Genomic DNA, 24,802 nt, shown 5'->3' on the forward strand with positions numbered 1-24,802 from the left:
GTGTTACGAGCCATACAGTACTTATGGGACCTGCGACCATCTATGGAAGGTCCTTTTCACTACAGCTTATTTCCTGCTGCCACAAATGAGCTACAATCCTATTCAATGAACAATTGTAACAGATGCCTGTGGCGTAGCTCTTGGGTCCTGAATCAGACGCAGTAGTTCCAACAAAAACTCTCCTGATCGGCACTTTGCCGAAAATTTCGCTACAGAACCCCCTGTCTTGCTTGTGCTTCAGGTAGACGCCGGTTTGCAGCCAGGAAGCGGACAGCAGCAACTTTCAACTAGTTTTGTAGTACTCAAACAACACAGTGAAACAGCATGCATCTTTTGCAGAACTGGAAAAAGTCGACCGTGACAGGATTCGAACCTGCAATCTTCGGATCCGAAGTCCGACGCCTTATCCATTAGGCCACACGGTCACTGGCGCAATGTGCTTCCCCACACACACCTCATTTTCGCCATTTGTACGCTTGCCGGAATGAATTTCCCATCTTTGACGCAATTCTCCAATTTCAGTACTAAAAATGCGAAGCTACTTCTTGCTGTGTCCCATCGCAAGTTACATTCAAGCCCTTATGACGCTGATCAAGCAAGAGGTTGCAAATCAGCTTCAATCGCTTACTGCCATCTCAGTCGGTTGCAGAGGGTACGTCACCCTATGTCATACAATGGCGACTTGCCGCTATTACCAAAGCGGCGGCGGCGCCGACGACGACGACGACAACCGCGAGGGTCTCTACCAGGGGTAGAAAATACATCACAAAGACTAAGTATTTCACGTCGGCATTCTCCAGAGACTGCCAAAAGCAGAAGTTTCTGGTGCCTACTTTAATAGCAGCATTCGCACTATTCATTTGCGAGAGCATTTCTTAAATACCGCACCCATTCATAATTCTTTTTATTCTTGACCGCTTTTTTCGAAAGGGCAAAGGTAGAAGGGGCTGTTACAAAATTCATTTGCCTCCTGTGAGGATCGAACTCACAACCTCTGGTTTACTAGACCAGCGCTCTGCCACTGAGCTAAGGAGGCGCCGCCTAGCGCACTTTTCTGGTACTTTATTCTTATGGACTAGTGAATCGGAGCCCTTCAGCTGGAAACGCACCGCATTAGCGACCATTATTTGTATTTAGTTAGCACAGCTGCTGCTTTCCTACACATCTCACACGATATCGATGTACACCTAAAATTCCAAAACAACACATTTATTTCATTTCAGAGTTACTTTCAGTTTCGAAAACCATTCCTCTGATATTAATACGAAGCTAGGCATCGTCTTAACCCGTTACGTTCATTACGCAAGGCTCACGAGAGGGGCGCAGGTTGCATCCGCGTAGACACAAAATTTTGCGCCCGCCCAGCGTGGGGCTCGAACCCACGACCCTGAGATTAAGAGTCTCATGCTCGACCGACTGAGCTAGCCGGGCCCCACACAACGTGATACGAGCCATACAGTACTTATGGGACCTGCGACCATCTATGGAAGGTCCTTTTCACTACAGCTTATTTCCTGCTGCCACAAATGAGCTACAATCCTATTCAATGAACAATTGTAACAGATGCCTGTGGCGTAGCTCTTGGGTCCTGAATCAGACGCAGTAGTTCCAACAAAAACTCTCCTGATCGGCACTTTGCCGAAAATTTCGCTACAGAACCCCCTGTCTTGCTTGTGCTTCAGGTAGACGCCGGTTTGCAGCCAGGAAGCGGACAGCAGCAACTTTCAACTAGTTTTGTAGTACTCAAACAACACAGTGAAACAGCATGCATCTTTTGCAGAACTGGAAAAAGTCGACCGTGACAGGATTCGAACCTGCAATCTTCGGATCCGAAGTCCGACGCCTTATCCATTAGGCCACACGGTCACTGGCGCAATGTGCTTCCCCACACACACCTCATTTTCGCCATTTGTACGCTTGCCGGAATGAATTTCCCATCTTTGACGCAATTCTCCAATTTCAGTACTAAAAATGCGAAGCTACTTCTTGCTGTGTCCCATCGCAAGTTACATTCAAGCCCTTATGACGCTGATCAAGCAAGAGGTTGCAAATCAGCTTCAATCGCTTACTGCCATCTCAGTCGGTTGCAGAGGGTACGTCACCCTATGTCATACAATGGCGACTTGCCGCTATTACCAAAGCGGCGGCGGCGCCGACGACGACGACGACGACGACAACCGCGAGGGTCTCTACCAGGGGTAGAAAATACATCACAAGGACTAAGTATTTCACGTCGGCATTCTCCAGAGACTGCCAAAAGCAGAAGTTTCTGGTGCCTACTTTAATAGCAGCATTCGCACTATTCATTTGCGAGAGCATTTCTTAAATACCGCACCCATTCATAATTCTTTTTATTCTTGACCGCTTTTTTCGAAAGGGCAAAGGTAGAAGGGGCTGTTACAAAATTCATTTGCCTCCTGTGAGGATCGAACTCACAACCTCTGGTTTACTAGACCAGCGCTCTGCCACTGAGCTAAGGAGGCGCCGCCTAGCGCACTTTTCTGGTACTTTATTCTTATGGACTAGTGAATCGGAGCCCTTCAGCTGGAAACGCACCGCATTAGCGACCATTATTTGTATTTAGTTAGCACAGCTGCTGCTTTCCTACACATCTCACACGATATCGATGTACACCTAAAATTCCAAAACAACACATTTATTTCATTTCAGAGTTACTTTCAGTTTCGAAAACCATTCCTCTGATATTAATACGAAGCTAGGCATCGTCTTAACCCGTTACGTTCATTACGCAAGGCTCACGAGAGGGGCGCAGGTTGCATCCGCGTAGACACAAAATTTTGCGCCCGCCCAGCGTGGGGCTCGAACCCACGACCCTGAGATTAAGAGTCTCATGCTCGACCGACTGAGCTAGCCGGGCCCCACACAACGTGATACGAGCCATACAGTACTTATGGGACCTGCGACCATCTATGGAAGGTCCTTTTCACTACAGCTTATTTCCTGCTGCCACAAATGAGCTACAATCCTATTCAATGAACAATTGTAACAGATGCCTGTGGCGTAGCTCTTGGGTCCTGAATCAGACGCAGTAGTTCCAACAAAAACTCTCCTGATCGGCACTTTGCCGAAAATTTCGCTACAGAACCCCCTGTCTTGCTTGTGCTTCAGGTAGACGCCGGTTTGCAGCCAGGAAGCGGACAGCAGCAACTTTCAACTAGTTTTGTAGTACTCAAACAACACAGTGAAACAGCATGCATCTTTTGCAGAACTGGAAAAAGTCGACCGTGACAGGATTCGAACCTGCAATCTTCGGATCCGAAGTCCGACGCCTTATCCATTAGGCCACACGGTCACTGGCGCAATGTGCTTCCCCACACACACCTCATTTTCGCCATTTGTACGCTTGCCGGAATGAATTTCCCATCTTTGACGCAATTCTCCAATTTCAGTACTAAAAATGCGAAGCTACTTCTTGCTGTGTCCCATCGCAAGTTACATTCAAGCCCTTATGACGCTGATCAAGCAAGAGGTTGCAAATCAGCTTCAATCGCTTACTGCCATCTCAGTCGGTTGCAGAGGGTACGTCACCCTATGTCATACAATGGCGACTTGCCGCTATTACCAAAGCGGCGGCGGCGCCGACGACGACGACGACGACAACCGCGAGGGTCTCTACCAGGGGTAGAAAATACATCACAAGGACTAAGTATTTCACGTCGGCATTCTCCAGAGACTGCCAAAAGCAGAAGTTTCTGGTGCCTACTTTAATAGCAGCATTCGCACTATTCATTTGCGAGAGCATTTCTTAAATACCGCACCCATTCATAATTCTTTTTATTCTTGACCGCTTTTTTCGAAAGGGCAAAGGTAGAAGGGGCTGTTACAAAATTCATTTGCCTCCTGTGAGGATCGAACTCACAACCTCTGGTTTACTAGACCAGCGCTCTGCCACTGAGCTAAGGAGGCGCCGCCTAGCGCACTTTTCTGGTACTTTATTCTTATGGACTAGTGAATCGGAGCCCTTCAGCTGGAAACGCACCGCATTAGCGACCATTATTTGTATTTAGTTAGCACAGCTGCTGCTTTCCTACACATCTCACACGATATCGATGTACACCTAAAATTCCAAAACAACACATTTATTTCATTTCAGAGTTACTTTCAGTTTCGAAAACCATTCCTCTGATATTAATACGAAGCTAGGCATCGTCTTAACCCGTTACGTTCATTACGCAAGGCTCACGAGAGGGGCGCAGGTTGCATCCGCGTAGACACAAAATTTTGCGCCCGCCCAGCGTGGGGCTCGAACCCACGACCCTGAGATTAAGAGTCTCATGCTCGACCGACTGAGCTAGCCGGGCCCCACACAACGTGATACGAGCCATACAGTACTTATGGGACCTGCGACCATCTATGGAAGGTCCTTTTCACTACAGCTTATTTCCTGCTGCCACAAATGAGCTACAATCCTATTCAATGAACAATTGTAACAGATGCCTGTGGCGTAGCTCTTGGGTCCTGAATCAGACGCAGTAGTTCCAACAAAAACTCTCCTGATCGGCACTTTGCCGAAAATTTCGCTACAGAACCCCCTGTCTTGCTTGTGCTTCAGGTAGACGCCGGTTTGCAGCCAGGAAGCGGACAGCAGCAACTTTCAACTAGTTTTGTAGTACTCAAACAACACAGTGAAACAGCATGCATCTTTTGCAGAACTGGAAAAAGTCGACCGTGACAGGATTCGAACCTGCAATCTTCGGATCCGAAGTCCGACGCCTTATCCATTAGGCCACACGGTCACTGGCGCAATGTGCTTCCCCACACACACCTCATTTTCGCCATTTGTACGCTTGCCGGAATGAATTTCCCATCTTTGACGCAATTCTCCAATTTCAGTACTAAAAATGCGAAGCTACTTCTTGCTGTGTCCCATCGCAAGTTACATTCAAGCCTTTATGACGCTGATCAAGCAAGAGGTTGCAAATCAGCTTCAATCGCTTACTGCCATCTCAGTCGGTTGCAGAGGGTACGTCACCCTATGTCATACAATGGCGACTTGCCGCTATTACCAAAGCGGCGGCGGCGCCGACGACGACGACGACAACCGCGAGGGTCTCTACCAGGGGTAGAAAATACATCACAAGGACTAAGTATTTCACGTCGGCATTCTCCAGAGACTGCCAAAAGCAGAAGTTTCTGGTGCCTACTTTAATAGCAGCATTCGCACTATTCATTTGCGAGAGCATTTCTTAAATACCGCACCCATTCATAATTCTTTTTATTCTTGACCGCTTTTTTCGAAAGGGCAAAGGTAGAAGGGGCTGTTACAAAATTCATTTGCCTCCTGTGAGGATCGAACTCACAACCTCTGGTTTACTAGACCAGCGCTCTGCCACTGAGCTAAGGAGGCGCCGCCTAGCGCACTTTTCTGGTACTTTATTCTTATGGACTAGTGAATCGGAGCCCTTCAGCTGGAAACGCACCGCATTAGCGACCATTATTTGTATTTAGTTAGCACAGCTGCTGCTTTCCTACACATCTCACACGATATCGATGTACACCTAAAATTCCAAAACAACACATTTATTTCATTTCAGAGTTACTTTCAGTTTCGAAAACCATTCCTCTGATATTAATACGAAGCTAGGCATCGTCTTAACCCGTTACGTTCATTACGCAAGGCTCACGAGAGGGGCGCAGGTTGCATCCGCGTAGACACAAAATTTTGCGCCCGCCCAGCGTGGGGCTCGAACCCACGACCCTGAGATTAAGAGTCTCATGCTCGACCGACTGAGCTAGCCGGGCCCCACACAACGTGATACGAGCCATACAGTACTTATGGGACCTGCGACCATCTATGGAAGGTCCTTTTCACTACAGCTTATTTCCTGCTGCCACAAATGAGCTACAATCCTATTCAATGAACAATTGTAACAGATGCCTGTGGCGTAGCTCTTGGGTCCTGAATCAGACGCAGTAGTTCCAACAAAAACTCTCCTGATCGGCACTTTGCCGAAAATTTCGCTACAGAACCCCCTGTCTTGCTTGTGCTTCAGGTAGACGCCGGTTTGCAGCCAGGAAGCGGACAGCAGCAACTTTCAACTAGTTTTGTAGTACTCAAACAACACAGTGAAACAGCATGCATCTTTTGCAGAACTGGAAAAAGTCGACCGTGACAGGATTCGAACCTGCAATCTTCGGATCCGAAGTCCGACGCCTTATCCATTAGGCCACACGGTCACTGGCGCAATGTGCTTCCCCACACACACCTCATTTTCGCCATTTGTACGCTTGCCGGAATGAATTTCCCATCTTTGACGCAATTCTCCAATTTCAGTACTAAAAATGCGAAGCTACTTCTTGCTGTGTCCCATCGCAAGTTACATTCAAGCCCTTATGACGCTGATCAAGCAAGAGGTTGCAAATCAGCTTCAATCGCTTACTGCCATCTCAGTCGGTTGCAGAGGGTACGTCACCCTATGTCATACAATGGCGACTTGCCGCTATTACCAAAGCGGCGGCGGCGCCGACGACGACGACGACAACCGCGAGGGTCTCTACCAGGGGTAGAAAATACATCACAAGGACTAAGTATTTCACGTCGGCATTCTCCAGAGACTGCCAAAAGCAGAAGTTTCTGGTGCCTACTTTAATAGCAGCATTCGCACTATTCATTTGCGAGAGCATTTCTTAAATACCGCACCCATTCATAATTCTTTTTATTCTTGACCGCTTTTTTCGAAAGGGCAAAGGTAGAAGGGGCTGTTACAAAATTCATTTGCCTCCTGTGAGGATCGAACTCACAACCTCTGGTTTACTAGACCCGCGCTCTGCCACTGAGCTAAGGAGGCGCCGCCTAGCGCACTTTTCTGGTACTTTATTCTTATGGACTAGTGAATCGGAGCCCTTCAGCTGGAAACGCACCGCATTAGCGACCATTATTTGTATTTAGTTAGCACAGCTGCTGCTTTCCTACACATCTCACACGATATCGATGTACACCTAAAATTCCAAAACAACACATTTATTTCATTTCAGAGTTACTTTCAGTTTCGAAAACCATTCCTCTGATATTAATACGAAGCTAGGCATCGTCTTAACCCGTTACGTTCATTACGCAAGGCTCACGAGAGGGGCGCAGGTTGCATCCGCGTAGACACAAAATTTTGCGCCCGCCCAGCGTGGGGCTCGAACCCACGACCCTGAGATTAAGAGTCTCATGCTCGACCGACTGAGCTAGCCGGGCCCCACACAACGTGATACGAGCCATACAGTACTTATGGGACCTGCGACCATCTATGGAAGGTCCTTTTCACTACAGCTTATTTCCTGCTGCCACAAATGAGCTACAATCCTATTCAATGAACAATTGTAACAGATGCCTGTGGCGTAGCTCTTGGGTCCTGAATCAGACGCAGTAGTTCCAACAAAAACTCTCCTGATCGGCACTTTGCCGAAAATTTCGCTACAGAACCCCCTGTCTTGCTTGTGCTTCAGGTAGACGCCGGTTTGCAGCCAGGAAGCGGACAGCAGCAACTTTCAACTAGTTTTGTAGTACTCAAACAACACAGTGAAACAGCATGCATCTTTTGCAGAACTGGAAAAAGTCGACCGTGACAGGATTCGAACCTGCAATCTTCGGATCCGAAGTCCGACGCCTTATCCATTTTTTTTTTTTTTTTTTTTTTTTTTTTTTTTTTTTTTTTTTTTTTTTTTTTCGGGCCTCCATCCACCCCTTATAGCCCGTCCTTCTGCTCGCCATTTAGTCGCCTTCGTCGGCGTGGCATCAAAGGCCTTTCATTTAAGGAAAATGAATACGTTGTGGATTACATGCGTCGTTCAGATACAAGCATCCATAAGAAGTAAATAGGAACTGAAATTTAATGCGGCTCCATTGCCTCGTGGTAACAGAAAACGTCAAAGAAGTTTAAAGGAAAGTGATAATCCATTTCTTCGAAAATAGAAAAGCTTTGTTTGGAACTCTGCGAAATTGAAAGAGAACTAAATTATCTCTCGAAAACAGAAAACTGAATTTTCTGCTTCTTACAAAATGAAGCTTGAAATCTTGCCAATCGATTACTTCAGAGGTGTTTGTAACTCGTGGTTCGGTCAACATGACGTAGTATTCGCCGTATAGATGGTCCGTCTTATCTTGAGTGAGTATCTGCTGAATGTTCGTTAACAGGAAATTCAATCAATTGATCTAGCAGTCACTTTTTTTTTTTTTTTACGTTATAGTTTTGAGCAGGTAGTTGGCGAAGTTATCCTTATAGTTTTTCGTTTTCATTAGTATATGGTGGTGAGTTGTAAGAGAGACCCAGAAGTCTTCTTTACTCTTTTCTGCTTTTGTAAATAAGTAATGTACAGTAGCGGCTTTTAACCAGTTTAGAGCGTTCCTTCTCGTCCGTGGGTACGGGGTATCGTCCGGCGTCAGAAAGGCAGCAGGGGTTATGTATCTGGGCGATGTTCGACTGATGAGTGCTAACTTGTTCGTGATATATTCCCATATATCTTTTACGTTGTCGCACACAAACCTGTGTTCATCAGTATCTATTAAATTACACGTTGTGCACAAAGGTGATCCTGTGAGGTGTATGTTATGTAGTTTGGAGTTAGTGGCCAATTTTCTGTTAACTGCGAAATACCAAGTGGCTTTCACTGTTGACGGCAAGCACGGACAATGGATGTTCTCCCAGATTACCTTCCAGTCGAAAAGGTTGTATTTTTCTTCGATGTTATTTTTCTTCTTATCTTTTAGAAGTTCCTGGTAAACGTGTTTCACTGTCTTCATTTCCTGTTCGGGGATCCTTGTTTGTACATAACTGTACTCCAGTAAAAACCATTTTAAGTGGTAAAGTCCGTTTGGAATATGTTGCACCGTGATTGGTGGACTGAGGTCGGCGGGAGCTATCTCAGTAAGCAGGTGAGCAGCGAGACTATCAGCGGAGTGTTTCCATTGGTGGAAAGTTTTTGATATGTATAAAGCTTGCGCCTTCTTTCCAACATCGACAAGATTTAAGCCACCATTTTTTGTGGCAAGCGTTAAGGTGTCAAACTGGACTTTAAAAATGTGGTGATGGCTGACAAACTGTCCTAAGGCTGACATAATTCGATTTGCAGTGAGTGTAGACATTGGTAAAACTTGAGCGATATAATTGAGTTTCGAGGTGAGGTATACATTTGCGACCGTTACTTTCTGAATTTCATTTAGTTTTCGTACACTGTGTTCTCGTATGCTGGCACGAATAGTCCGTAGAAGCTTTCTATAGTTGGTTGCAATGGTGTGCCGAATGTTACTCTGAAAATCAATTCCAAGACACTTGAAGATCTTCAGCTGACGTAGTTGTCCGTGAGGGTGCGATCCTAGGCCGCGGCCAATATTGAATATTCCAGACTTTGTCCAGTTTAGTTGTGCACCCGACGCTTGCTCATATTGCCTGACTAGCTGTAGTGCGGTCTCCACTTCAGTTCTATTTAGTACAAGGAAACCGACATCGTCTGCATACGCCTTGCACACTACTCGGGAGCCATGTATGACGACGCCCTGTAAACTTTGCGTCAGGGTAGCTAACAAAGGCTCAATGGCAATCGCAAAAAGCGCCATGGACATTGGGCAGCCCTGCCTGACGGAACTGGCTATCTCTATCGCTCGGGTAGGTTGGCCATTGATGATGACTCTGGATAAATTATTCGCTACCATCTGTTGTATAATTGCGACGAACCCAGGTGGAAAGCCCATCGCATACATGGTACGAAAGAGATACTGGTGGTTGACCCTGTCAAAGGCTTTGTCGAAGTCCAAGGACATGATGGCACATTTCAGCTTACAGACTTCCGCAATGGGGATTAAATCACGGTAGTCGCACAAAGTCTGTTGAATTTTCCGATCCTTTCCCACACTGGTCTGGTAAGGGCCAATGATACTGGTCATTGTAGATTTAAGCCTGTGGGCCAAAAGTCTCGCAAAGATTTTATAGTCGCTGTTGAGCAGCGTTATCGGTCTTAGTTTTTTTACGTTTGCTCTGCCTGAGTTTTTTTTAATTAGAACGACAATGCCTTCACAGAAGCTGGTGGGGATCACGTTGTTGTGGTCTAGAAGTTCGTTACAGATGCAAGTGATCTTCGCCTTTATGGTGTTCCAGAATTTTTGATAGAATTCGGCGGGAATTCCGTCAGGTCCGGGGGATTTATTCTTGGCACTTGCCCAGAGGACATATTCCACGTCTTCTTCGGTTGCCACGTCTAATAGCTTTTCCGCGTCCACGAGACTGACTCTGTTGCGCAAATTATTCAAAAGAGCATCCTGCGCTTGCACGTTAACTTCTTTATTAGACATCAAGGTGGTGAAGTAGTTTAGCACCGCCGCTTTAATCTCGTTGTGCGTAGTCAGCGTTGTGCCATCCTCAGCAATTAACTCCGTTAGTATTTTACGGGACCCTTTCCTACTTTCTTGGATCATATGGTAGACTGAGGTGAGTTCGTGGTGTACAGTAGTCTGTACCCGTGACCTGACTTTGTAGCCTTCTAGCTGCGTCCTCCTCAGGGTTAGGATTTTGGCCTGGATTTTCTTAATTCGTTGACAATTCTCGACAGTCGAAGTGCCGAGCATATACAGTTCCCGCAGACAATGAAAATAGAAATTGATCGTCCTTTGAAGCCAAAAGCCCTTTTCCCGTGCGTAGTTCATGAAACACCACCTAATTTTAGGTTTGGCGCACCTGAGCCACCAATCAATGGCCGAATTATAAGAGGCAAATCTGTGCTCACATTCTCGCCAGGTATTGAGGAAGGCTTCTTGACACGCCGAGTCTTGTAGATGTGAAACATTTAATTTCCACAGGCCCCTGTATCGACACGTCCGTTGTCGGTCGAGAGTGATAGTACAGATGTATGCAGCATGATCTGAGAACGCCACTGGCCATACTTCTGACTGCAGAATGTTATTCCTCAAAGTGGGTGTGACATAAATGCGATCGAGACGGCTTGCCGAATGGGTCGTGATATGGGTAAACCCAGGTGCTGCACCATGCTTGAGCTCCCAAGAGTCAACTAAGCGCAAGTCTCGTACAATCCGTTCCAGTTCAAGTGATTTGTTAAGATTGGGAGTTTGGTCCTTTGCACTGATGACACAGTTAAAGTCGCCTCCGAAGATGACATTGTCGTGGCGGACGCCAAAGAGAGGAACTATTTCTTCTTTGAAGAATTCTGCTCTTTGACGTCTATTACTGGAACCGGATGGGGCATATACATTAATTAGTCTGTTGTTATAAAAAGTGCCCGCAATGCCCCTACTGTTCGGCAGTTTCGTGACGTCATGAATAATGATACCTTCCTTCACAATAAAAGCTGTACCTAATTCGCAACCGGCCCCAGGATTAGTGATGACATTATAACCTGGTATGCAATCAAGTCCGATCTCTGCTACTTCTTGTACAAACAAAATGTCTACATCAGCTGCATATAAAAAGTCTTTTAAATGTTGTAGTTTAAGAGCGCTGCGTATCTTATTAATATTGAGAGTAGCAAGTCGATAGGCCTGTGGCGGAATTGTGGTGGACTAAACAGGAACAAGACTTAAAACCAGTCCGATATCAAACAGAAATAACGCTGGAAATACAAGTCACGTCGTAAAAGCACTTTGGAAGCAATTCCAGAGAAACAAAAACATGTATTGACAGTCACTTTAAAGGCAGAGTTAAAAATATTCTCCGTTTGAGAAGGGAGCAGTCGTGCGTTCTGTTTGCGCGGTAGACTCTGTCGAGGCGTTAGCTATCACATTAACATCGTCGTCTTTGGAGACTGAAGTTACGGCTGTCACCGCTTCGGAAGTATCCATACTGTCGACGTCGGCAGTGGATTCTATATCGTCTGCCCAACTAGTTGGCGGTGGCTGTGTTGAGGGCGTTACCGACTCGTGAGCAGGGTAGAGTTTGACCATGCGGACATCACAGTCGGCTCGGAGTTGAGCTGACTGTTCGGGGTTCAGAGGTAGAGCATCTGAGACATTGTCAATGACTGATGGTAAGCTGGCTGAGGGATGATCATGGTTTGTGCTATCAGATGCTTTGTCACTGAGTTGTTCACCTATCTGTTTAGCCTTTTCGCGCAGAACCGGTGCCATCTGGTCTGCACCCTGGCGGGCAACTCTCCGTTTTTTAGTTTTTCTGGGAGACGTACGATTTTGCGGGCCTTGATCGGAACCTGCTGGAGATTCCCCCCGTGGAGTAGCAGCGGCCGATGGGGACGCAGCCGTTTGCATGTCGGATGCCTGTTCTTCTGTGACTACGACGGACGGCGATATTTCTATGGGTTTAGGTGGGGTCTCTTCCGGCGTTGCAACAGTCTCCATTCGCGTCACTGTCGCAGGCACTACAGTATTTTCACTGACTTCGGTGACCGTGGATATAGCCGGAAGCCCACGCGCTGCGGCGACGTACGTCACAGGCAGTGATGTCATCGCGGGGGGCCTGGCAGCCTCGCCGGCAGGCAGCTGCGCCAACCGCCTCTGCATGCATTCGGCACGCACGTGACCCGTCGAGTTGCATGCGGCACACGTTCGAGGCTGATCATCGTACATGACTATCGCACGATACCCGCATACGTGTACATAAGACGGGATGTGCTTCTGCAGCTCGATTTTCAATTGCCGCACCCCATTAAGAACCGGGAACTTATGTGCGCTAGACCAACGTTCCGCAATATTGCTTATGATTTTACCGTATGGACAGAGCACTGCGTTGATCTGTTCACTGGTTATTTCAAATGGAAGTTCAAAAATTCTAACAGTCCGTATTCCTAGGCCGGCATGCGAAACAGCAACTTCTCCCACATTTCCATCACTATGTTTAAACTTTAGGATACCACCACAAGAGTCAACGATTTTCTCACACATCTCTGATCGAGCTAATTTAACGAAAACGGTGCTACTGACAATCGAAAGATGTATCCCGATTATGTCCTCAAGTCCTATCTTTACTTCATCTTCTAACCATTGCTCAACTTCAAAAGATTTAGGTCGGACAAAATTTCTGTCAAAAGTAAACTTCAGTGTGTCTTTCCTATTCGGTTGAGACATCACGAAATCGAGTTCATTTGCAGATCACACCAAAACACTGGTAGACACTGAAGCAAGCGCAGCGACTCACCACACGTAAACAGCGACGGCGCGGCGCGCAGCACAGCACGTCCGACCTCGACCGCGTCCGCCGGCTGACTATCCATTAGGCCACACGGTCACTGGCGCAATGTGCTTCCCCACACACACCTCATTTTCGCCATTTGTACGCTTGCCGGAAAGAATTTCCCATCTTTGACGCAATTCTCCAATTTCAGTACTAAAAATGCGAAGCTACTTCTTGCTGTGTCCCATCGCAAGTTACATTCAAGCCCTTATGACGCTGATCAAGCAAGAGGTTGCAAATCAGCTTCAATCGCTTACTGCCATCTCAGTCGGTTGCAGAGGGTACGTCACCCTATGTCATACAATGGCGACTTGCCGCTATTACCAAAGCGGCGGCGGCGCCGACGACGACGACAACCGCGAGGGTCTCTACCAGGGGTAGAAAATACATCACAAGGACTAAGTATTTCACGTCGGCATTCTCCAGAGACTGCCAAAAGCAGAAGTTTCTGGTGCCTACTTTAATAGCAGCATTCGCACTATTCATTTGCGAGAGCATTTCTTAAATACCGCACCCATTCATAATTCTTTTTATTCTTGACCGCTTTTTTCGAAAGGGCAAAGGTAGAAGGGGCTGTTACAAAATTCATTTGCCTCCTGTGAGGATCGAACTCACACCCTCTGGTTTACTAGACCAGCGCTCTGCCACTGAGCTAAGGAGGCGCCGCCTAGCGCACTTTTCTGGTACTTTATTCTTATGGACTAGTGAATCGGAGCCCTTCAGCTGGAAACGCACCGCATTAGCGACCATTATTTGTATTTAGTTAGCACAGCTGCTGCTTTCCTACACATCTCACACGATATCGATGTACACCTAAAATTCCAAAACAACACATTTATTTCATTTCAGAGTTACTTTCAGTTTCGAAAACCATTCCTCTGATATTAATACGAAGCTAGGCATCGTCTTAACCCGTTACGTTCATTACGCAAGGCTCACGAGAGGGGCGCAGGTTGCATCCGCGTAGACACAAAATTTTGCGCCCGCCCAGCGTGGGGCTCGAACCCACGACCCTGAGATTAAGAGTCTCATGCTCGACCGACTGAGCTAGCCGGGCCCCACACAACGTGATACGAGCCATACAGTACTTATGGGACCTGCGACCATCTATGGAAGGTCCTTTTCACTACAGCTTATTTCCTGCTGCCACAAATGAGCTACAATCCTATTCAATGAACAATTGTAACAGATGCCTGTGGCGTAGCTCTTGGGTCCTGAATCAGACGCAGTAGTTCCAACAAAAACTCTCCTGATCGGCACTTTGCCGAAAATTTCGCTACAGAACCCCCTGTCTTGCTTGTGCTTCAGGTAGACGCCGGTTTGCAGCCAGGAAGCGGACAGCAGCAACTTTCAACTAGTTTTGTAGTACTCAAACAACACAGTGAAACAGCATGCATCTTTTGCAGAACTGGAAAAAGTCGACCGTGACAGGATTCGAACCTGCAATCTTCGGATCCGAAGTCCGACGCCTTATCCATTAGGCCACACGGTCACTGGCGCAATGTGCTTCCCCACACACACCTCATTTTCGCCATTTGTACGCTTGCCGGAATGAATTTCCCATCTTTGACGCAATTCTCCAATTTCAGTACTAAAAATGCGAAGCTACTTCTTGCTGTGTCCCATCGCAAGTTACATTCAAGCCCTTATGACGCTGATCAAGCAAGAGGTTGCAAATCAGCTTCAATCGCTTACTGCCATCTCAGTCGGTTGCAGAGGGTACGTCACCCTATGTCATACAATGGCGACTTGCCGCTATTACCAAAGCGGCGGCGGCGCCGACGACGACGACGACAACCGCGAGGGTCTCTACCAGGGGTAGAAAATACATCACAAGGACTAAGTATTTCACGTCGGCATTCTCCAGAGACTGCCAAAAGCAGAAGTTTCTGGTGCCTACTTTAATAGCAGCATTCGCACTATTCATTTGCGAGAGCATTTCTTAAATACCGCACCCATTCATAATTCTTTTTATTCTTGACCGCTTTTTTCGAAAGGGCAAAGGTAGAAGGGGCTGTTACAAAATTCATTTGCCTCCTGTGAGGATCGAACTCACACCCTCTGGTTTACTAGACCAGCGCTCTGCCACTGAGCTAAGGAGGCGCCGCCTAGCGCACTTTTCTGGTACTTTATTCTTATGGACTAGTGAATCGGAGCCCTTCAGCTGGAAACGCACCGCATTAGCGACCATTATTTGTATTTAGTTAGCACAGCTGCTGCTTTCCTACACATCTCACACGATATCGATGTAGACCTAAAATTCCAAAACAACACATTTATTTCATTTCAGAGTTACTTTCAGTTTCGAAAACCATTCCTCTGATATTAATACGAAGCTAGGCATCGTCTTAACCCGTTACGTTCATTACGCAAGGCTCACGAGAGGGGCGCAGGTTGCATCCGCGTAGACACAAAATTTTGCGCCCGCCCAGCGTGGGGCTCGAACCCACGACCCTGAGATTAAGAGTCTCATGCTCGACCGACTGAGCTAGCCGGGCCCCACACAACGTGATACGAGCCATACAGTACTTATGGGACCTGCGACCATCTATGGAAGGTCCTTTTCACTACAGCTTATTTCCTGCTGCCACAAATGAGCTACAATCCTATTCAATGAACAATTGTAACAGATGCCTGTGGCGTAGCTCTTGGGTCCTGAATCAGACGCAGTAGTTCCAACAAAAACTCTCCTGATCGGCACTTTGCCGAAAATTTCGCTACAGAACCCCCTGTCTTGCTTGTGCTTCAGGTAGACGCCGGTTTGCAGCCAGGAAGCGGACAGCAGCAACTTTCAACTAGTTTTGTAGTACTCAAACAACACAGTGAAACAGCATGCATCTTTTGCAGAACTGGAAAAAGTCGACCGTGACAGGATTCGAACCTGCAATCTTCGGATCCGAAGTCCGACGCCTTATCCATTAGGCCACACGGTCACTGGCGCAATGTGCTTCCCCACACACACCTCATTTTCGCCATTTGTACGCTTGCCGGAATGAATTTCCCATCTTTGACGCAATTCTCCAATTTCAGTACTAAAAATGCGAAGCTACTTCTTGCTGTGTCCCATCGCAAGTTACATTCAAGCCCTTATGACGCTGATCAAGCAAGAGGTTGCAAATCAGCTTCAATCGCTTACTGCCATCTCAGTCGGTTGCAGAGGGTACGTCACCCTATGTCATACAATGGCGACTTGCCGCTATTACCAAAGCGGCGGCGGCGCCGACGACGACGACGACAACCGCGAGGGTCTCTACCAGGGGTAGAAAATACATCACAAGGACTAAGTATTTCACGTCGGCATTCTCCAGAGACTGCCAAAAGCAGAAGTTTCTGGTGCCTACTTTAATAGCAGCATTCGCACTATTCATTTGCGAGAGCATTTCTTAAATACCGCACCCATTCATAATTCTTTTTATTCTTGACCGCTTTTTTCGAAAGGGCAAAGGTAGAAGTGGCTGTTACAAAATTCATTTGCCTCCTGTGAGGATCGAACTCACAACCTCTGGTTTACTAGACCAGCGCTCTGCCACTGAGCTAAGGAGGCGCCGCCTAGCGCACTTTTCTGGTACTTTATTCTTATGGACTAGTGAATCGGAGCCCTTCAGCTGGAAACGCACCGCATTAGCGACCATTATTTGTATTTAGTTAGCACAGCTGCTGCTTTCCTACACATCTCACACGATATCGATGTACACCTAAAATTCCAAAACAACACATTTATTTCATTTCAGAGTTACTTTCAGTTTCGAAAACCATTCCTCTGATATTAATACGAAGCTAGGCATCGTCTTAACCCGTTACGTTCATTACGCAAGGCTCACGAGAGGGGCGCAGGTTGCATCCGCGTAGACACAAAATTTTGCGCCCGCCCAGCGTGGGGCTCGAACCCACGACCCTGAGATTAAGAGTCTCATGCTCGACCGACTGAGCTAGCCGGGCCCCACACAACGTGATACGAGCCATACAGTACTTATGGGACCTGCGACCATCTATGGAAGGTCCTTTTCACTACAGCTTATTTCCTGCTGCCACAAATGAGCTACAATCCTATTCAATGAACAATTGTAACAGATGCCTGTGGCGTAGCTCTTGGGTCCTGAATCAGACGCAGTAGTTCCAACAAAAACTCTCCTGATCGGCACTTTGCCGAAAATTTCGCTACAGAACCCCCTGTCTTGCTTGTGCTTCAGGTAGACGCCGGTTTGCAGCCAGGAAGCGGACAGCAGCAACTTTCAACTAGTTTTGTAGTACTCAAACAACACAGTGAAACAGCATGCATCTTTTGCAGAACTGGAAAAAGTCGACCGTGACAGGATTCGAACCTGCAATCTTCGGATCCGAAGTCCGACGCCTTATCCATTAGGCCACACGGTCACTGGCGCAATGTGCTTCCCCACACACACCTCATTTTCGCCATTTGTACGCTTGCCGGAATGAATTTCCCATCTTTGACGCAATTCTCCAATTTCAGTACTAAAAATGCGAAGCTACTTCTTGCTGTGTCCCATCGCAAGTTACATTCAAGCCCTTATGACGCTGATCAAGCAAGAGGTTGCAAATCAGCTTCAATCGCTTACTGCCATCTCAGTCGGTTGCAGAGGGTACGTCACCCTATGTCATACAATGGCGACTTGCCGCTATTACCAAAGCGGCGGCGGCGCCGACGACGACGACGACGACAACCGCGAGGGTCTCTACCAGGGGTAGAAAATACATCACAAGGACTAAGTATTTCACGTCGGCATTCTCCAGAGACTGCCAAAAGCAGAAGTTTCTGGTGCCTACTTTAATAGCAGCATTCGCACTATTCATTTGCGAGAGCATTTCTTAAATACCGCACCCATTCATAATTCTTTTTATTCTTGACCGCTTTTTTCGAAAGGGCAAAGGTAGAAGGGGCTGTTACAAAATTCATTTGCCTCCTGTGAGGATCGAACTCACACCCTCTGGTTTACTAGACCAGCGCTCTGCCACTGAGCTAAGGAGGCGCCGCCTAGCGCACTTTTCTGGTACTTTATTCTTATGGACTAGTGAATCGGAGCCCTTCAGCTGGAAACGCACCGCATTAGCGACCATTATTTGTATTTAGTTAGCACAGCTGCTGCTTTCCTACACATCTCACACGATATCGATGTAGACCTAAAATTCCAAAACAACACATTTATTTCATTTCAGAGTTACTTTCAGTTTCGAAAACCATTCCTCTGATATTAATACGAAGCTAGGCATCGTCTTAACCCGTTACGTTCATTACGCAAGGCTCACGAGAGGGGCGCAGGTTGCATCCGCGTAGACACAAAATTTTGCGCCCGCCCAGCGTGGGGCTCGAACCCACGACCCTGAGATTAAGAGTCTCATGCTCGACCGACTGAGCTAGCCGGGCCCCACACAACGTGATACGAGCCATACAGTACTTATGGGACCTGCGACCATCTATGGAAGGTCCTTTTCACTACAGCTTATTTCCTGCTGCCACAAATGAGCTACAATCCTATTCAATGAACAATTGTAACAGATGCCTGTGGCGTAGCTCTTGGGTCCTGAATCAGACGCAGTAGTTCCAACAAAAACTCTCCTGATCGGCACTTTGCCGAAAATTTCGCTACAGAACCCCCTGTCTTGCTTGTGCTTCAGGTAGACGCCGGTTTGCAGCCAGGAAGCGGACAGCAGCAACTTTCAACTAGTTTTGTAGTACTCAAACAACACAGTGAAACAGCATGCATCTTTTGCAGAACTGGAAAAAGTCGACCGTGACAGGATTCGAACCTGCAATCTTCGGATCCGAAGTCCGACGCCTTATCCATTAGGCCACACGGTCACTGGCGCAATGTGCTTCCCCACACACACCTCATTTTCGCCATTTGTACGCTTGCCGGAATGAATTTCCCATCTTTGACGCAATTCTCCAATTTCAGTACTAAAAATGCGAAGCTACTTCTTGCTGTGTCCCATCGCAAGTTACATTCAAGCCCTTATGACGCTGATCAAGCAAGAGGTTGCAAATCAGCTTCAATCGCTTACTGCCATCTCAGTCGGTTGCAGAGGGTACGTCACCCTATGTCATACAATGGCGACTTGCCGCTATTACCAAAGCGGCGGCGGCGCCGACGACGACGACGACAACCGCGAGGGTCTCTACCAGGGGTAGAAAATACATCACAAGGACTAAGTATTTCACGTCGGCATTCTCCAGAGACTGCCAAAAGCAGAAGTTTCTGGTGCCTACTTTAATAGCAGCATTCGCACTATTCATTTGCGAGAGCATTTCTTAAATACCGCACCCATTCATAATTCTTTTTATTCTTGACCGCTTTTTTCGAAAGGGCAAAGGTAGAAGTGGCTGTTACAAAATTCATTTGCCTCCTGTGAGGATCGAACTCACAACCTCTGGTTTACTAGACCAGCGCTCTGCCACTGAGCTAAGGAGGCGCCGCCTAGCGCACTTTTCTGGTACTTTATTCTTATGGACTAGTGAATCGGAGCCCTTCAGCTGGAAACGCACCGCATTAGCGACCATTATTTGTATTTAGTTAGCACAGCTGCTGCTTTCCTACACATCTCACACGATATCGATGTACACCTAAAATTCCAAAACAACACATTTATTTCATTTCAGAGTTACTTTCAGTTTCGAAAACCATTCCTCTGATATTAATACGAAGCTAGGCATCGTCTTAACCCGTTACGTTCATTACGCAAGGCTCACGAGAGGGGCGCAGGTTGCATCCGCGTAGACACAAAATTTTGCGCCCGCCCAGCGTGGGGCTCGAACCCACGACCCTGAGATTAAGAGTCTCATGCTCGACCGACTGAGCTAGCCGGGCCCCACACAACGTGATACGAGCCATACAGTACTTATGGGACCTGCGACCATCTATGGAAGGTCCTTTTCACTACAGCTTATTTCCTGCTGCCACAAATGAGCTACAATCCTATTCAATGAACAATTGTAACAGATGCCTGTGGCGTAGCTCTTGGGTCCTGAATCAGACGCAGTAGTTCCAACAAAAACTCTCCTGATCGGCACTTTGCCGAAAATTTCGCTACAGAACCCCCTGTCTTGCTTGTGCTTCAGGTAGACGCCGGTTTGCAGCCAGGAAGCGGACAGCAGCAACTTTCAACTAGTTTTGTAGTACTCAAACAACACAGTGAAACAGCATGCATCTTTTGCAGAACTGGAAAAAGTCGACCGTGACAGGATTCGAACCTGCAATCTTCGGATCCGAAGTCCGACGCCTTATCCATTAGGCCACACGGTCACTGGCGCAATGTGCTTCCCCACACACACCTCATTTTCGCCATTTGTACGCTTGCCGGAATGAATTTCCCATCTTTGACGCAATTCTCCAATTTCAGTACTAAAAATGCGAAGCTACTTCTTGCTGTGTCCCATCGCAAGTTACATTCAAGCCCTTATGACGCTGATCAAGCAAGAGGTTGCAAATCAGCTTCAATCGCTTACTGCCATCTCAGTCGGTTGCAGAGGGTACGTCACCCTATGTCATACAATGGCGACTTGCCGCTATTACCAAAGCGGCGGCGGCGCCGACGACGACGACGACGACAACCGCGAGGGTCTCTACCAGGGGTAGAAAATACATCACAAGGACTAAGTATTTCACGTCGGCATTCTCCAGAGACTGCCAAAAGCAGAAGTTTCTGGTGCCTACTTTAATAGCAGCATTCGCACTATTCATTTGCGAGAGCATTTCTTAAATACCGCACCCATTCATAATTCTTTTTATTCTTGACCGCTTTTTTCGAAAGGGCAAAGGTAGAAGGGGCTGTTACAAAATTCATTTGCCTCCTGTGAGGATCGAACTCACAACCTCTGGTTTACTAGACCAGCGCTCTGCCACTGAGCTAAGGAGGCGCCGCCTAGCGCACTTTTCTGGTACTTTATTCTTATGGACTAGTGAATCGGAGCCCTTCAGCTGGAAACGCACCGCATTAGCGACCATTATTTGTATTTAGTTAGCACAGCTGCTGCTTTCCTACACATCTCACACGATATCGATGTACACCTAAAATTCCAAAACAACACATTTATTTCATTTCAGAGTTACTTTCAGTTTCGAAAACCATTCCTCTGATATTAATACGAAGCTAGGCATCGTCTTAACCCGTTACGTTCATTACGCAAGGCTCACGAGAGGGGCGCAGGTTGCATCCGCGTAGACACAAAATTTTGCGCCCGCCCAGCGTGGGGCTCGAACCCACGACCCTGAGATTAAGAGTCTCATGCTCGACCGACTGAGCTAGCCGGGCCCCACACAACGTGATACGAGCCATACAGTACTTATGGGACCTGCGACCATCTATGGAAGGTCCTTTTCACTACAGCTTATTTCCTGCTGCCACAAATGAGCTACAATCCTATTCAATGAACAATTGTAACAGATGCCTGTGGCGTAGCTCTTGGGTCCTGAATCAGACGCAGTAGTTCCAACAAAAACTCTCCTGATCGGCACTTTGCCGAAAATTTCGCTACAGAACCCCCTGTCTTGCTTGTGCTTCAGGTAGACGCCGGTTTGCAGCCAGGAAGCGGACAGCAGCAACTTTCAACTAGTTTTGTAGTACTCAAACAACACTGTGAAACAGCATGCATCTTTTGCAGAACTGGAAAAAGTCGACCGTGACAGGATTCGAACCTGCAATCTTCGGATCCGAAGTCCGACGCCTTATCCATTAGGCCACACGGTCACTGGCGCAATGTGCTTCCCCACACACACCTCGTTTTCGCCATTTGTACGCTTGCCGGAATGAATTTCCCATCTTTGACGCAATTCTCCAATTTCAGTACTAAAAATGCGAAGCTACTTCTTGCTGTGTCCCATCGCAAGTTACATTCAAGCCCTTATGACGCTGATCAAGCAAGAGGTTGCAAATCAGCTTCAATCGCTTACTGCCATCTCAGTCGGTTGCAGAGGGTACGTCACCCTATGTCATACAATGGCGACTTGCCGCTATTACCAAAGCGGCGGCGGCGCCGACGACGACGACGACAACCGCGAGGGTCTCTACCAGGGGTAGAAAATACATCACAAGGACTAAGTATTTCACGTCGGCATTCTCCAGAGACTGCCAAAAGCAGAAGTTTCTGGTGCCTACTTTAATAGCAGCATTCGCACTATTCATTTGCGAGAGCATTTCTTAAATACCGCACCCATTCATAATTCTTTTTATTCTTGACCGCTTTTTTCGAAAGGGCAAAGGTAGAAGGGGCTGTTACAAAATTCATTTGCCTCCTGTGAGGATCGAACTCACAACCTCTGGTTTACTAGACCAGCGCTCTGCCACTGAGCTAAGGAGGCGCCGCCTAGCGCACTTTTCTGGTACTTTATTCTTATGGACTAGTGAATCGGAGCCCTTCAGCTGGAAACGCACCGCATTAGCGACCATTATTTGTATTTAGTTAGCACAGCTGCTGCTTTCCTACACATCTCACACGATATCGATGTACACCTAAAATTCCAAAACAACACATTTATTTCATTTCAGAGTTACTTTCAGTTTCAAAAACCATTCCTCTGATATTAATACGAAGCTAGGCATCGTCTTAACCCGTTACGTTCATTACGCAAGGCTCACGAGAGGGGCGCAGGTTGCATCCGCGTAGACACAAAATTTTGCGCCCGCCCAGCGTGGGGCTCGAACCCACGACCCTGAGATTAAGAGTCTCATGCTCGACCGACTGAGCTAGCCGGGCCCCACACAACGTGATACGAGCCATACAGTACTTATGGGACCTGCGACCATCTATGGAAGGTCCTTTTCACTACAGCTTATTTCCTGCTGCCACAAATGAGCTACAATCCTATTCAATGAACAATTGTAACAGATGCCTGTGGCGTAGCTCTTGGGTCCTGAATCAGACGCAGTAGTTCCAACAAAAACTCTCCTGATCGGCACTTTGCCGAAAATTTCGCTACAGAACCCCCTGTCTTGCTTGTGCTTCAGGTAGACGCCGGTTTGCAGCCAGGAAGCGGACAGCAGCAACTTTCAACTAGTTTTGTAGTACTCAAACAACACAGTGAAACAGCATGCATCTTTTGCAGAACTGGAAAAAGTCGACCGTGACAGGATTCGAACCTGCAATCTTCGGATCCGAAGTCCGACGCCTTATCCATTAGGCCACACGGTCACTGGCGCAATGTGCTTCCCCACACACACCTCATTTTCGCCATTTGTACGCTTGCCGGAATGAATTTCCCATCTTTGACGCAATTCTCCAATTTCAGTACTAAAAATGCGAAGCTACTTCTTGCTGTGTCCCATCGCAAGTTACATTCAAGCCCTTATGACGCTGATCAAGCAAGAGGTTGCAAATCAGCTTCAATCGCTTACTGCCATCTCAGTCGGTTGCAGAGGGTACGTCACCCTATGTCATACAATGGCGACTTGCCGCTATTACCAAAGCGGCGGCGGCGCCGACGACGACGACGACAACCGCGAGGGTCTCTACCAGGGGTAGAAAATACATCACAAGGACTAAGTATTTCACGTCGGCATTCTCCAGAGACTGCCAAAAGCAGAAGTTTCTGGTGCCTACTTTAATAGCAGCATTCGCACTATTCATTTGCGAGAGCATTTCTTAAATACCGCACCCATTCATAATTCTTTTTATTCTTGACCGCTTTTTTCGAAAGGGCAAAGGTAGAAGGGGCTGTTACAAAATTCATTTGCCTCCTGTGAGGATCGAACTCACAACCTCTGGTTTACTAGACCAGCGCTCTGCCACTGAGCTAAGGAGGCGCCGCCTAGCGCACTTTTCTGGTACTTTATTCTTATGGACTAGTGAATCGGAGCCCTTCAGCTGAAAACGCACCGCATTAGCGACCATTATTTGTATTTAGTTAGCACAGCTGCTGCTTTCCTACACATCTCACACGATATCGATGTACACCTAAAATTCCAAAACAACACATTTATTTCATTTCAGAGTTACTTTCAGTTTCGAAAACCATTCCTCTGATATTAATACGAAGCTAGGCATCGTCTTAACCCGTTACGTTCATTACGCAAGGCTCACGAGAGGGGCGCAGGTTGCATCCCCGTAGACACAAAATTTTGCGCCCGCCCAGCGTGGGGCTCGAACCCACGACCCTGAGATTAAGAGTCTCATGCTCGACCGACTGAGCTAGCCGGGCCCCACACAACGTGATACGAGCCATACAGTACTTATGGGACCTGCGACCATCTATGGAAGGTCCTTTTCACTACAGCTTATTTCCTGCTGCCACAAATGAGCTACAATCCTATTCAATGAACAATTGTAACAGATGCCTGTGGCGTAGCTCTTGGGTCCTGAATCAGACGCAGTAGTTCCAACAAAAACTCTCCTGATCGGCACTTTGCCGAAAATTTCGCTACAGAACCCCCTGTCTTGCTTGTGCTTCAGGTAGACGCCGGTTTGCAGCCAGGAAGCGGACAGCAGCAACTTTCAACTAGTTTTGTAGTACTCAAACAACACAGTGAAACAGCATGCATCTTTTGCAGAACTGGAAAAAGTCGACCGTGACAGGATTCGAACCTGCAATCTTCGGATCCGAAGTCCGACGCCTTATCCATTAGGCCACACGGTCACTGGCGCAATGTGCTTCCCCACACACACCTCATTTTCGCCATTTGTACGCTTGCCGGAATGAATTTCCCATCTTTGA

The 24,802-nt window shown here is 47.3% G+C and overlaps 39 non-coding genes across 39 annotated transcripts; all 39 read right to left on the minus strand.

Moving 5' to 3' along the window:
• Nucleotides 1-352: 352 nt before the first annotated feature.
• On the minus strand, nt 353-425 carry Trnar-ucg (transfer RNA arginine (anticodon UCG)). The gene has a single exon. It is a non-coding gene; the product is annotated as a tRNA-Arg (tRNA).
• Nucleotides 426-964: 539 nt separating this feature from the next.
• Nucleotides 965-1,036, minus strand: Trnat-agu (transfer RNA threonine (anticodon AGU)). The gene has a single exon. It is a non-coding gene; the product is annotated as a tRNA-Thr (tRNA).
• A 322-nt stretch (nt 1,037-1,358) lies between these two features.
• Trnak-cuu (transfer RNA lysine (anticodon CUU)) lies at nt 1,359-1,431 on the minus strand. Its single transcript has one exon. It is a non-coding gene; the product is annotated as a tRNA-Lys (tRNA).
• A 362-nt stretch (nt 1,432-1,793) lies between these two features.
• Trnar-ucg (transfer RNA arginine (anticodon UCG)) lies at nt 1,794-1,866 on the minus strand. The gene has a single exon. It is a non-coding gene; the product is annotated as a tRNA-Arg (tRNA).
• A 545-nt stretch (nt 1,867-2,411) lies between these two features.
• Trnat-agu (transfer RNA threonine (anticodon AGU)) lies at nt 2,412-2,483 on the minus strand. Its single transcript has one exon. It is a non-coding gene; the product is annotated as a tRNA-Thr (tRNA).
• Nucleotides 2,484-2,805: 322 nt separating this feature from the next.
• On the minus strand, nt 2,806-2,878 carry Trnak-cuu (transfer RNA lysine (anticodon CUU)). The gene has a single exon. It is a non-coding gene; the product is annotated as a tRNA-Lys (tRNA).
• A 362-nt stretch (nt 2,879-3,240) lies between these two features.
• On the minus strand, nt 3,241-3,313 carry Trnar-ucg (transfer RNA arginine (anticodon UCG)). Its single transcript has one exon. It is a non-coding gene; the product is annotated as a tRNA-Arg (tRNA).
• A 542-nt stretch (nt 3,314-3,855) lies between these two features.
• Nucleotides 3,856-3,927, minus strand: Trnat-agu (transfer RNA threonine (anticodon AGU)). The gene has a single exon. It is a non-coding gene; the product is annotated as a tRNA-Thr (tRNA).
• Nucleotides 3,928-4,249: 322 nt separating this feature from the next.
• Trnak-cuu (transfer RNA lysine (anticodon CUU)) lies at nt 4,250-4,322 on the minus strand. Its single transcript has one exon. It is a non-coding gene; the product is annotated as a tRNA-Lys (tRNA).
• Nucleotides 4,323-4,684: 362 nt separating this feature from the next.
• On the minus strand, nt 4,685-4,757 carry Trnar-ucg (transfer RNA arginine (anticodon UCG)). The gene has a single exon. It is a non-coding gene; the product is annotated as a tRNA-Arg (tRNA).
• A 539-nt stretch (nt 4,758-5,296) lies between these two features.
• On the minus strand, nt 5,297-5,368 carry Trnat-agu (transfer RNA threonine (anticodon AGU)). Its single transcript has one exon. It is a non-coding gene; the product is annotated as a tRNA-Thr (tRNA).
• A 322-nt stretch (nt 5,369-5,690) lies between these two features.
• Trnak-cuu (transfer RNA lysine (anticodon CUU)) lies at nt 5,691-5,763 on the minus strand. Its single transcript has one exon. It is a non-coding gene; the product is annotated as a tRNA-Lys (tRNA).
• Nucleotides 5,764-6,125: 362 nt separating this feature from the next.
• Nucleotides 6,126-6,198, minus strand: Trnar-ucg (transfer RNA arginine (anticodon UCG)). The gene has a single exon. It is a non-coding gene; the product is annotated as a tRNA-Arg (tRNA).
• A 539-nt stretch (nt 6,199-6,737) lies between these two features.
• Nucleotides 6,738-6,809, minus strand: Trnat-agu (transfer RNA threonine (anticodon AGU)). The gene has a single exon. It is a non-coding gene; the product is annotated as a tRNA-Thr (tRNA).
• Nucleotides 6,810-7,131: 322 nt separating this feature from the next.
• Nucleotides 7,132-7,204, minus strand: Trnak-cuu (transfer RNA lysine (anticodon CUU)). The gene has a single exon. It is a non-coding gene; the product is annotated as a tRNA-Lys (tRNA).
• Nucleotides 7,205-13,729: 6,525 nt separating this feature from the next.
• Trnat-agu (transfer RNA threonine (anticodon AGU)) lies at nt 13,730-13,801 on the minus strand. The gene has a single exon. It is a non-coding gene; the product is annotated as a tRNA-Thr (tRNA).
• A 322-nt stretch (nt 13,802-14,123) lies between these two features.
• Nucleotides 14,124-14,196, minus strand: Trnak-cuu (transfer RNA lysine (anticodon CUU)). Its single transcript has one exon. It is a non-coding gene; the product is annotated as a tRNA-Lys (tRNA).
• Nucleotides 14,197-14,558: 362 nt separating this feature from the next.
• Trnar-ucg (transfer RNA arginine (anticodon UCG)) lies at nt 14,559-14,631 on the minus strand. The gene has a single exon. It is a non-coding gene; the product is annotated as a tRNA-Arg (tRNA).
• A 539-nt stretch (nt 14,632-15,170) lies between these two features.
• Nucleotides 15,171-15,242, minus strand: Trnat-agu (transfer RNA threonine (anticodon AGU)). The gene has a single exon. It is a non-coding gene; the product is annotated as a tRNA-Thr (tRNA).
• Nucleotides 15,243-15,564: 322 nt separating this feature from the next.
• Trnak-cuu (transfer RNA lysine (anticodon CUU)) lies at nt 15,565-15,637 on the minus strand. The gene has a single exon. It is a non-coding gene; the product is annotated as a tRNA-Lys (tRNA).
• Nucleotides 15,638-15,999: 362 nt separating this feature from the next.
• On the minus strand, nt 16,000-16,072 carry Trnar-ucg (transfer RNA arginine (anticodon UCG)). Its single transcript has one exon. It is a non-coding gene; the product is annotated as a tRNA-Arg (tRNA).
• Nucleotides 16,073-16,611: 539 nt separating this feature from the next.
• Trnat-agu (transfer RNA threonine (anticodon AGU)) lies at nt 16,612-16,683 on the minus strand. The gene has a single exon. It is a non-coding gene; the product is annotated as a tRNA-Thr (tRNA).
• A 322-nt stretch (nt 16,684-17,005) lies between these two features.
• Trnak-cuu (transfer RNA lysine (anticodon CUU)) lies at nt 17,006-17,078 on the minus strand. The gene has a single exon. It is a non-coding gene; the product is annotated as a tRNA-Lys (tRNA).
• Nucleotides 17,079-17,440: 362 nt separating this feature from the next.
• On the minus strand, nt 17,441-17,513 carry Trnar-ucg (transfer RNA arginine (anticodon UCG)). Its single transcript has one exon. It is a non-coding gene; the product is annotated as a tRNA-Arg (tRNA).
• Nucleotides 17,514-18,055: 542 nt separating this feature from the next.
• Trnat-agu (transfer RNA threonine (anticodon AGU)) lies at nt 18,056-18,127 on the minus strand. The gene has a single exon. It is a non-coding gene; the product is annotated as a tRNA-Thr (tRNA).
• A 322-nt stretch (nt 18,128-18,449) lies between these two features.
• Trnak-cuu (transfer RNA lysine (anticodon CUU)) lies at nt 18,450-18,522 on the minus strand. The gene has a single exon. It is a non-coding gene; the product is annotated as a tRNA-Lys (tRNA).
• Nucleotides 18,523-18,884: 362 nt separating this feature from the next.
• Nucleotides 18,885-18,957, minus strand: Trnar-ucg (transfer RNA arginine (anticodon UCG)). Its single transcript has one exon. It is a non-coding gene; the product is annotated as a tRNA-Arg (tRNA).
• Nucleotides 18,958-19,496: 539 nt separating this feature from the next.
• Nucleotides 19,497-19,568, minus strand: Trnat-agu (transfer RNA threonine (anticodon AGU)). Its single transcript has one exon. It is a non-coding gene; the product is annotated as a tRNA-Thr (tRNA).
• Nucleotides 19,569-19,890: 322 nt separating this feature from the next.
• Nucleotides 19,891-19,963, minus strand: Trnak-cuu (transfer RNA lysine (anticodon CUU)). The gene has a single exon. It is a non-coding gene; the product is annotated as a tRNA-Lys (tRNA).
• A 362-nt stretch (nt 19,964-20,325) lies between these two features.
• Nucleotides 20,326-20,398, minus strand: Trnar-ucg (transfer RNA arginine (anticodon UCG)). Its single transcript has one exon. It is a non-coding gene; the product is annotated as a tRNA-Arg (tRNA).
• A 542-nt stretch (nt 20,399-20,940) lies between these two features.
• Nucleotides 20,941-21,012, minus strand: Trnat-agu (transfer RNA threonine (anticodon AGU)). Its single transcript has one exon. It is a non-coding gene; the product is annotated as a tRNA-Thr (tRNA).
• A 322-nt stretch (nt 21,013-21,334) lies between these two features.
• On the minus strand, nt 21,335-21,407 carry Trnak-cuu (transfer RNA lysine (anticodon CUU)). Its single transcript has one exon. It is a non-coding gene; the product is annotated as a tRNA-Lys (tRNA).
• Nucleotides 21,408-21,769: 362 nt separating this feature from the next.
• Trnar-ucg (transfer RNA arginine (anticodon UCG)) lies at nt 21,770-21,842 on the minus strand. The gene has a single exon. It is a non-coding gene; the product is annotated as a tRNA-Arg (tRNA).
• Nucleotides 21,843-22,381: 539 nt separating this feature from the next.
• Nucleotides 22,382-22,453, minus strand: Trnat-agu (transfer RNA threonine (anticodon AGU)). Its single transcript has one exon. It is a non-coding gene; the product is annotated as a tRNA-Thr (tRNA).
• A 322-nt stretch (nt 22,454-22,775) lies between these two features.
• Nucleotides 22,776-22,848, minus strand: Trnak-cuu (transfer RNA lysine (anticodon CUU)). The gene has a single exon. It is a non-coding gene; the product is annotated as a tRNA-Lys (tRNA).
• Nucleotides 22,849-23,210: 362 nt separating this feature from the next.
• Nucleotides 23,211-23,283, minus strand: Trnar-ucg (transfer RNA arginine (anticodon UCG)). The gene has a single exon. It is a non-coding gene; the product is annotated as a tRNA-Arg (tRNA).
• Nucleotides 23,284-23,822: 539 nt separating this feature from the next.
• On the minus strand, nt 23,823-23,894 carry Trnat-agu (transfer RNA threonine (anticodon AGU)). Its single transcript has one exon. It is a non-coding gene; the product is annotated as a tRNA-Thr (tRNA).
• A 322-nt stretch (nt 23,895-24,216) lies between these two features.
• Nucleotides 24,217-24,289, minus strand: Trnak-cuu (transfer RNA lysine (anticodon CUU)). The gene has a single exon. It is a non-coding gene; the product is annotated as a tRNA-Lys (tRNA).
• Nucleotides 24,290-24,651: 362 nt separating this feature from the next.
• Trnar-ucg (transfer RNA arginine (anticodon UCG)) lies at nt 24,652-24,724 on the minus strand. Its single transcript has one exon. It is a non-coding gene; the product is annotated as a tRNA-Arg (tRNA).
• Nucleotides 24,725-24,802: the final 78 nt, after the last annotated feature.

Source organism: Schistocerca serialis, chromosome 7 (assembly GCF_023864345.2).
Source record: "Schistocerca serialis cubense isolate TAMUIC-IGC-003099 chromosome 7, iqSchSeri2.2, whole genome shotgun sequence".
NCBI lineage: Eukaryota > Metazoa > Arthropoda > Insecta > Orthoptera > Acrididae > Schistocerca > Schistocerca serialis.